The 9,957-nt window shown below is 35.6% G+C and overlaps 1 non-coding gene across 1 annotated transcript; it reads left to right on the forward strand.

Annotated features, from left to right (window-relative positions):
- Positions 1-325: 325 nt before the first annotated feature.
- LOC128281245 (small nucleolar RNA R71) lies at positions 326-432 on the forward strand. The gene has a single exon (XR_008271458.1). It is a non-coding gene; the product is annotated as a small nucleolar RNA R71 (small nucleolar RNA).
- The last annotated feature ends 9,525 nt before the right edge of the window (positions 433-9,957 follow it).

The raw sequence follows: 9,957 nt of genomic DNA on the forward strand, positions 1-9,957 counted from the left end.
ACTATTCGATCCACCTCCACTTGCTTCGTACTGCATTACTGGGTGAACCTATGAAGAACTAAGAAAACCATCAATTTTCTTATTCAAGAGTTCTTCTTGATTAGAGAGCATGGTGACCGAATCGACGTTATAATCACCAGCTGTTTTCGTTGGTTTTGTCCTCATGACTTGCCACTGATAGTTATTCAGTGACATCTCCTCTATAAATTCATAAGTATCTTCAGGTGTTTTATTATTGATGGTTCCGCCAGTAGCTGCGTCAACCATTTGTCGAGTCAAAGGATTCAAGCCATTATGAAAAGTTTGAACCTGTAGCCAGAGTGGTAACCCATGGTGAGGGCATCTTCGTAAAAGGTCCTTATATCTCTCCCACGCATTGTAGAGTGTTTCTAAATCCATCTGTACAAAAGAAGAGATATCATTGCGTAATTTAGCCATTTTAGCCGACGGAAAGTATTTTAATAAGAACTTTTCGGTCATTTGTTCCCAAGTAGTGATTGACCCCCACAGTAACGAATTCAACCACTGTTTAGAAACACCATCAGAAATGCCATCAATTTTAAATGTATCACATAGTTCTAAAAATGTTAGTTCTAAAAAGGTTACTAAGTGAGCGTTGGGATCTTTGCCCTGTAAACCATCAAACTGAACAAATTGTTGTATCATTTGAATTGTGTTAGGTTTCAGTTCAAAAGTATTTGCAGCTACAACAAGTCTAACTATGCTTGATTCAGTTCCTGTTAAAGAAGGTTTAGCATAATCATACATAGTACGCGGAGTAGGATTTTTATTAACAGCAATTGCAGGAGGTAGAGGGTTTTCTTGGTTTTCAGCCATCTCCTCGTTGGTGGTTGAAGTATCTTCTTCTTGCTCTTGTGTGTAACGTAAGCTTCGCCTTATTTCTCTTTGGTTTCTGTGAACTGTGCGATCGATCTCACTATCAAAAAGTAATGGTCCTGACGGGTTTCTCCTGGTCATAAACTAGAAAAACATGTCAGAAGAAAATAAATGAAGAATTAGAAAAGAAAATAAAAATTTAAATTGCAATAAAAGTAAAATGGCTAAAGTAATAAAAATCGAGTGTTCCTAATATCTTAGCTCCCAGGAAACGGTGCCAAAAACTTGATACGTGATATTCGAGACAGGTTTTAAATATTTATAATGAATCGTTCTAGAAACTAACTATTATCATGATGAAGGCAAGTGTACCTATCGAACAGTAATATAGCTTTAGCAAGACCGGATTATCAAACCCAAAGGAACTAAAAGTACTAGTATCAACTTTCTTTTTATTATCTAGTCTAAAAAAATAAAAGGGTTTGGTTGTCTAAACTAATTACTAACTAAGAATGCACAGAAAGAAAACTAAGGAAAATACTTTTGGGAAAATTCGATTGATTGAGACAATACCTAAGGACAAATCCACCTAGAATTCACTTGTTATTTGACTCTGAATCAGACAATTTATTCATTTGACTTGATTCGTAGAAATCCTTAAGTTATATTATTATCTCTCTCGAGACTAATAACGTCTAACCCTAGGCTGAATAATTGAAATCTCTTTCTAATTAATGCCCTAGGGTTGCATTAACTCGAACTATGGATCCCCTTATTAGGTTTCACCCTAATCTGGCAAAATCTTGTCACCCTATCTCTAGGTGTGCAACCAACTCCGCTTAATTATGACAAATTTACTCTTAGACAGGGTCTATTCCTCCTCTGAATAAGAGCTTAACTTGAATCAATATCCTGGAATATCAACACAAGAATTAAGAACACATAATTAAGAACAAGTCAAATATTTATCATACAATTTAGATAATAATAACAAGATCTGTCTTAGGTTTCATTCCCCTTAGGCATTTAGGGGTTTTAGTTCATACTAATGAAAGAAAACATCTCAAAAGAATAACAAAACATAAGAAAACCTAAAAATCCTGAGGGAATTTGAATGGACATCTTCAGTCTTGATGGTGAATCCGGCTTCTGAGATGGATCGATCGGCTTTCCTTGAGCAATTTCATGCTTCCTCCAGTTCGTCCCCCTTCCTAAGTGCCTCCTCAAGTGTTTAAATATGCTTTGGAATGCCTAAGAGCCCTCAAAATTGGCCTTTTCCGAATTGGACTAAACTTGGGTTCGGCAGGGACACGATCGTGTGACACGCCCGTGTGCAATTACTGAAGGCCGTGGTCAAGGCTGTTAAATGGGCACGGGTGTGTGATCCACCTGTGTAAGTCGTGCTTCTATCCTGCCAATTTGACACGGCCGTGTGACACGCCCGTGTGAGGAAGTCCAGGCCATGTTGTTTTCCCATGTAGGTCCATTTTCTCCATTTTTGGCCCGTTTCTCGCTTTTTTTACTCTCCTATGCTCTCCTAAGTATAAAACATGAAATTAAAGGATTAGGAGCATCGAATTCACCAAATCTAAGGAGAAACCATCCATAAATGCGTTAGGCGTTGGGTAAAAATATGTATAAATTACGGTTTATCAGAATGAAACCTAAGATGAATCTTGTTATTATTATCTGAATTGTATGATAAACATTTGACTTGTTCTTAATTATGTGTTCTTAATTCTTTTTTTAATATTCCAGGATGCTAATTTAAGTTAATGCGCTTATTCAGAGGAGCAAAAGTCTCTGTCTAAGAGTAAATTTGTCATAATTAAGCGGAGTTGATTGCACGCCTAGAGATAGGGTGACAAGATCTTGCCAGATTAGGGTGAAACCTAATAAGAGAGTCCATAGATCGAGTTAATGCAACACTAGGGTGTTAATTAGAAAGAGATTTCAATTAATCAACCTAGGGTTAGACGTTATTAGTCTCGAGAAAGATAATAATATAACTTAGGAATTTTTATGGATCAAATGAATAAGTCGTCTGATTCAGAGTTAAATAACAAGTGAAGTCTAGGTGGATTTTTCCTTAAGTATTGTCTTAATCAATCGAGTTTTCCCAAAAGCTTTTCCCAAATTTTTCTCTCTGTGCACCATTAGTTTAGTTAATTAGTTTAGATAAACAAATCCCTTAATTTTTAGGCTAGATAATAAAAAGAAAGCAATTACTAGTACTCTTGGTTCCTTTGGGTTCGACAATCCGGTCTTGCTAAAGCTATACTACTATTCGATAGGTACACTTGCATTCATCGTAATAATAGTTAGTTTCAAGAAATGATTAATTATAAATTTTTAAAACCTGTCACAAATATCACGTATCACTAAACTTAAAAAATAATTATTTTTTGCATAAATCTTGCAAAACAATTCGCAGATGTTCAGCATGCTCAGATCCATCCCATGAATAAACCAAAATATCATCGATGAAAACCCTAACAAATCGATATAGATATTATTTGAAAATTTTGTTCATCATATCCATAAATACTATAGGCACATTGGTTAAACCAAACAGCATCACTAAAAATTCATAATGTCAGTACCTGGTTCTGAATGCAGTTTTCGGCACATCCAAATCTTTAACTAGCAACTGAGAGTAGCTAAAACGAAGATCAATCTTTGAAAATGTTGTTGCACCTTTCAACTAGTCAAATAGATCATCAATGCATAGTAATAGATATTTTTTCTTTATCGTCACTTTGTTGAGTTGTCGATAATCGATACACAACCGCATAGATCTATCTTTCTTCCTGACGAATAAAACAGGAGCACCCTAGAAGAAAAGCTAGGTCGAGCAAAGCCTCTATCTGTCAACTCTTGCAGTTGTGCTTTCAACTCTTTCAATTCTGTATGGTGCTATAGATATCGGGGATGTTTCCGACATTAATTCAGTTCCAAACTCAACCTCTCGAGTTAGAGGTAGCCCGGGAAACTCTTATGGAAATACATTTGAGAATTCACATACCGCCGGAATCGAAGCTAGTTTTGTTTCTGAAATTTGGAGCCAACTATATAAGCAAGATATGCTTCACAACACTTTTTAACATATTTCTGTGCAATCGTAACAGAGATTAAACTAGATGTACCATCCAACCTGTCTGATTCAATTCGAATCCCCCTACCATTCTAACATTTTAGCATGATATATTTTCATCTATAATTCACAATAGCATTATGCTATGTTAACCAGTCCATTCCCAGAATCACATCAAATTCATCAAAAGGTAATAGCAGCAAACTAGCAAGAAAGTAGTAACCCATAATTTTCAGTGAGCAAGACCTACATAACTGATTAACTAGAACATTACCGACCCAAAGGATTTGTAACTTTAATAGTATATTCAGTGAATTCAATGGGTATTTTTTTTTTGTTTACTAATGTAGTGTATATCTACGAATGAGATGATCCAGGGTCAACCAATGCATATACATTAATATCAAAGAGAGAAAAGGTACTCGCAATAACATTTGGAGCTGTAGCTTCTTCTCGAGCCCGGATTGCATACGTTCTAGTTAGTGTTCTTGCTTCTGACTGTTCATGCCTCATGTTATTCTTTCTTCTACGGAGAGTAGTATTTCTAGCATTTCCAAATCTTCTACCCTTATGAGAGGTTGCTTCGACTTTATTTGATTTATTCCCAAAATCGCTTTGTTTCTTGGGACAATTACAGACAAAATGGTCAGTAGCTCCACAACGAAAACAAGCTCCCAATTTTGATCAACACTCACAAAAGTGTCTTTTATTATAATCATTACACATTAGGATGGTTCTCTCCACATTTCTTACACTTCCAACACTCGCTACTGGAGCATTGACTATTTGGAAAATGCTTTGTCCAGATTTCTCTCGGTTAACAAATTCTGAAGGAGTGACTGACCAACTTGTGTCATTTTTAAATTTCTTTGAGAGAGATGACTAAGCAAGCTTGAACGACCCTCTCTTATTATAGTCTCTGAATCTTGAATCTGATTGTCATTTACTTTTTACAAATCTCTTCAACCTTCAGTGCTCGTTCAGATAATTCTACAAATTCTCGTAACTTTAGTGCTGCTACAGCCAACTGGATCTCATCGTTTAATCCATCTTCAAATCTGATACACATTTCCTCCTCGGTCGATACAATGTTACGAGCATACTTGCTTAATTGCATAAATTCTCGTTCATATTCAGCTACAGTCTGATTTCCTTGCTTTAATTTGAGAAATTCTTTCTTTTTCTGATCGATAAACAATTGGCTTACATATTTTTTCTTGAATTCAGTATGGAAAAAATCTCAATTAATTCGATCATTCGATTACTTAAAGTATCCCACCAAAAATATGCCTCGTCTTTCAGCAAAGACACTCTGCACCTCAAACAATCTTCAAAGGTGTACAATAATTCTACAAAAACTCTCTTTGTATTTAATAGCCAGTACTCAGCTTTTGACTAATCATCAACTACCATACCTCTGAACTCTTCCACTCCATATTTCCAAACTTTATCTACGGATACTCGAGTAACCAACATCGATATAGGGGTGGTAGTATTCAGGGGTGCCAGAGGAGGCACAAGAGAGGGTGGAGGAAGTGGAATAGCCATATTTGCTTGCTTAAAGTCATTGAATCATTGGTTCATCATTCCCATAAACATATGTTTCATTTTATCACCAACTGATTGAGGAATAGGAGAAGTGTTACTTGCCTCTAGATTCGAAGCTTGAACATTACTTTTAGCTTCGTCAACTATAGCTCAATTAGATTCTGTTGACATCTAAATCTATAAGAAACAAATTGTTAGAACGAACAAACGCATCACACTATCACAGGGTATATTTGACATGTATATACTAATTCCTATTTCGCTACATTAGTCCTAGAATCGACTAAACTATAGCTCTGATACCAATAAATGTAACATCCCTAACCCGTATCTGTCTCCAGAATAGGGTTACGGAGTATTACTAGAGTTTTCAAATCAAACGAGCATAAATTTCAAACTTTTCAAATCATATCAATAAACACTTAAAAACCAATTCAAAACATGCCTATTGTTCCTTAAATAAGCCCTCCATGTGACAGCCCTAATTTGACCCTAGTCGGAATGTGGTTTCGGGACCACAAACCGAGTCATAAAATTTAGTTAAAATTTTATTTGCATACCTTATATGTGTGGTAGTACTTGTATAAAAATTTGATGTTTTAATTTTTATCTTAGGAATGTGAATCTTACTTGAAAGGATTTAGTTGAGAGACTTAGAAAATTTTGATAGGTAAATAAGTAAGGACCAAATAGTATTGAAATATGAAAATTTGGGTTTGCATGTCAAAATGCCCAAATTATGTTGAGTGGCCGGCCAAGCATGGCTTCATTCTTCCAAGATTATGTTGTTTATTATTTAATATTGGTAAGTAATTAAAATAGAGGAGAAATAAATATTAATAATAAGAAAATGAACAAAAAAAAGGGTGTGTTCATCCTTGCTATCCTTTAGCCAAAAACCAAGTAAAAGAAAGAGAGAAAAGCTTTGGAAAAGTTCGGCCATACTTGTATCTAGGTTGAGGTATGTTGAAGTTATTCCTTTAAATTCAAGTATATTTTTGGTTGTTAGTTTGAATTCTATCTATCCCATGGTTGGATTTGGGGTTGTTGGAGAGTTGGGATTTGACAAAGAAGCTTAAAATTTTAGTTGATACCTTGATGCTATTAACATGTTAGTTATATGGATGTGCTAAGTTGCTTGTTATGTTAGCATGAAAGTTGAAGTTGTTAAGTCATTTTGTTGGAGGTGCGAATTTAGGACTAAGAAGAGAATGAGTATTCGCTAACATAGTTGAAAGGGGATGTTGTCGATTTTAGATTTAGATTATGGGAGTGGCTATAATGGGCATTAAGATGTTGAACTTAAGAAATGTAGTCACATGTGGATTTATATGATATTACAAATAGAGGTGAAGCTATGCTAGATTGGGAAAAAGTCGATCAAGTGTGCATGAGAAGAATTTAGGTGTTTAGATGATGTTATAGATGACATTGTACATGTATATATATATTCGCCATCAAAGTGAGTATGTAGGTGATGTTGAATCAAATTTTGGTGCACATTCGGTTATGTATATATATATATATATACATAAGTATGCCCATTCGTGATGTTACCTTTAATTATGTGTATAATCGACTAAATGGGTAATTAGTAAGAGTGGTTGCGAATATACAAACATAGATATGCATGTGTAATTGAATTATAAATGTTTAGCAAGATGATTAAACTAGTTAATTTATTTATTAAGCTTAGAAGTTAAAGAAGGGAATCAAGCAAGGGTAAAGCCAAGGACATCGAGTAGCCGGGTCGGAACCGTCATACCCAACACAAGGTAAGTCCTTAAGCACTTTTTGTGAGAACTCCTTGGATAGATATTTTTTAGAGTGATTCTCCTACTTATTAATATGACCATATGTACAATTTGAGTTAAGTAAATTGCTTTACCATGATGAAACAACATAGGGCACTATGTGTGCAAAATTATGTGGCACTATGTGTGCCGATTGGGAGGTTGAAACATGAGGGAATCTCAAATGCACTATGTGTGCGATTTACTATGGCACTATGTGTGCAACATTCTATTGTTGATATAAATTGTGCATGAACGAGGTAAGTGATTGAGCTACTAACTAAATATCGAAATTGAGGTTGTGCGGTGTATGCATAAATTTATCTAGTGCATCGTTGTTCCAAACTTGAGGAAATGGATCTAAATCGATTGGGCTGACTTGGCATTTGATTTGATTGAAGGACTTGGCATGAGATCGAACCAAAAATTTAAGAAATTGTAGCATAGTTTGTTATGGTTGGAAAAATTGATTTTGTATTATTTGTTTTTCACTTATGATTATTATTGTTGGACGGTAGAGTAGTGCTTATGACTTCTGAGTTATGTACTCATTTGGTGTGCTTATTTGTTGCTTCTTTAGGTTCTTGATCCATTTTGTGTGCTCGGGACCGTCGTCAAGTCATCACACCGCTAGCAACTTTTGGTATTTTCTTCTTAGTTGGTCTAGGAGAACATTTCGCATGTATAGGCTATTATGTTTGTTTGAAATTTGGTATGTAACCTTTTAGCCATGCGAAAATGGCATAAATGTTCGGTTGGATTTGGTTTTATGATGTTTGGTCACAAGTCTTAGTAATTCGGTTTTGGTTGAGTATTGGTTGAGGTCTACTCGATTATTACGCCATATGTCGTGGCTGATTTATTTTCGGTGCTATACTCATGATATGGCTATAGTGTAGTAGGGAGATGGTCGGTGATGATTAGCCTCTGGCATGGCTAGTCATGGTCATAATTGGTGACATGTATGATGAATTATTAGTTAGACCAAGGAAAATCATGAAATAGGCATAGTTCACTCTAGTAACAGATGCAAACAGCAGCAGTGATGTGAGATTGAAAAATCACTAAAAATAGTATAAATGAAATTAAATAATGAATAAATTATGTAATCGAAGATCGATGAGTCTATTTTCATACGGAAGAAGCAAAACGACCATATGAGCTATATGTTAAGAGATGTTTAAATTCTCGCAAAGCAGGGCCAGAGCGATTTCTGGATCCCCTGTTCTGAATTAGGAAATTTACCATAAATTTTATCGAGATAATTAGAGGTCGTACCTTATATGTACAGATTCATCATCGAGTCTAGTTTCATTAGAGACAAACGGTATAGGCATTGAAGCCCTGTACAGGGAGATATTTAAGTTGAAATGTACAGAGGTCAGTATAGTCAAACCTTGAAATAGGGGATACTTTAATGAATAAACTGTACTAATTGGCCCAACCAAAAATTCTACAAAAATTCTACCATATAGATATATGAGTCTAGTTTCAGGGAAAATTTACGGAATTGGATTTTGAGTTTCAGAACTCAAGATATGATTTTTAAAGAGACTACGATACAGTTAGCCAGCATGCCTGGAAAAAAAAAATTTGAGGGAAATAAATGAAGTAAGCTCGGTAACACCTCGTGTTTGATTTCCGGTAACGGCCACGGGATTGGGGTGTTACACTCCAGACCCTAAATACGTGTTAGAAACAAGTCAGTACTACAGCAGAAACTCAGAGAATATTTCAGAAAACATTAAAAATTTTCAACACTACAGGAGCCACACGGCTGTGTGACCAGGACGTATGTCTCACACGACCAAGAGACATGCACGTGTCTCAGGCCATGTGGGCATACGAAGTAGGAACACACAGTCGTGGCCCAACTCATGTCTGTGCCTGTGTAACTCACTAACTTGGGTCACACAACCAAGCCACATGCCCATGTACCATGCCGTGTACCCTTCAAAGTAACCTCACATGCCCGTGTACCAGACCATGTGCTAGACCGTATAACAACCTGACTTACAACCCTTTGAAAGTTACAGGAGACACACGGTCGTGTCGCCTGATTGTGTGTCACACATGACTGAGACACACATTCGTGTCTCTTCTCGTTTGGACAAAAATAGGTCATTTTACAAGCCATTTTTCTCTCCCCAAACTAGCATGTACCTATATGTACTTTTGCACCAATTTTCAAGCCATCATAAGATACCAAATTCACGCATAATCAAACTAACCAAGCATGATTTAAACACATCCAATCACTATGCCCATAGGCACCTCAATCAGAATATCATTACATATACAATTAGATACTTGAATTTTTGCCAAGATGTTCACTAACTTCAAACTAAGTTTAAATCTTCACATGCCATTTGATTTACCAAGCAAACACAAACCATTTGGTACCAAAAATGCCATTTTAAACAAGCACCAAATGACCATATAAGTCATACATACTAAAATACCAATTCACCATAAATTTATCATATGACAAGTTATTGCATCCATATCATCTTATCAAGTTAAAAGATACATATATAAACAAATAAATTAATAGTACATTATTATACCAAAATTATCTAGACACTTATACATATATACTTATATCCATATATACATGCCACAATCCCAAAAGAGTTCAAAAGCTACTAACGGTTATGGATAAAATCACATACCAGAGTGGAAATT

Source organism: Gossypium arboreum, chromosome 9 (assembly GCF_025698485.1).
Source record: "Gossypium arboreum isolate Shixiya-1 chromosome 9, ASM2569848v2, whole genome shotgun sequence".
In the NCBI taxonomy this organism is placed as follows: domain Eukaryota; kingdom Viridiplantae; phylum Streptophyta; class Magnoliopsida; order Malvales; family Malvaceae; genus Gossypium; species Gossypium arboreum.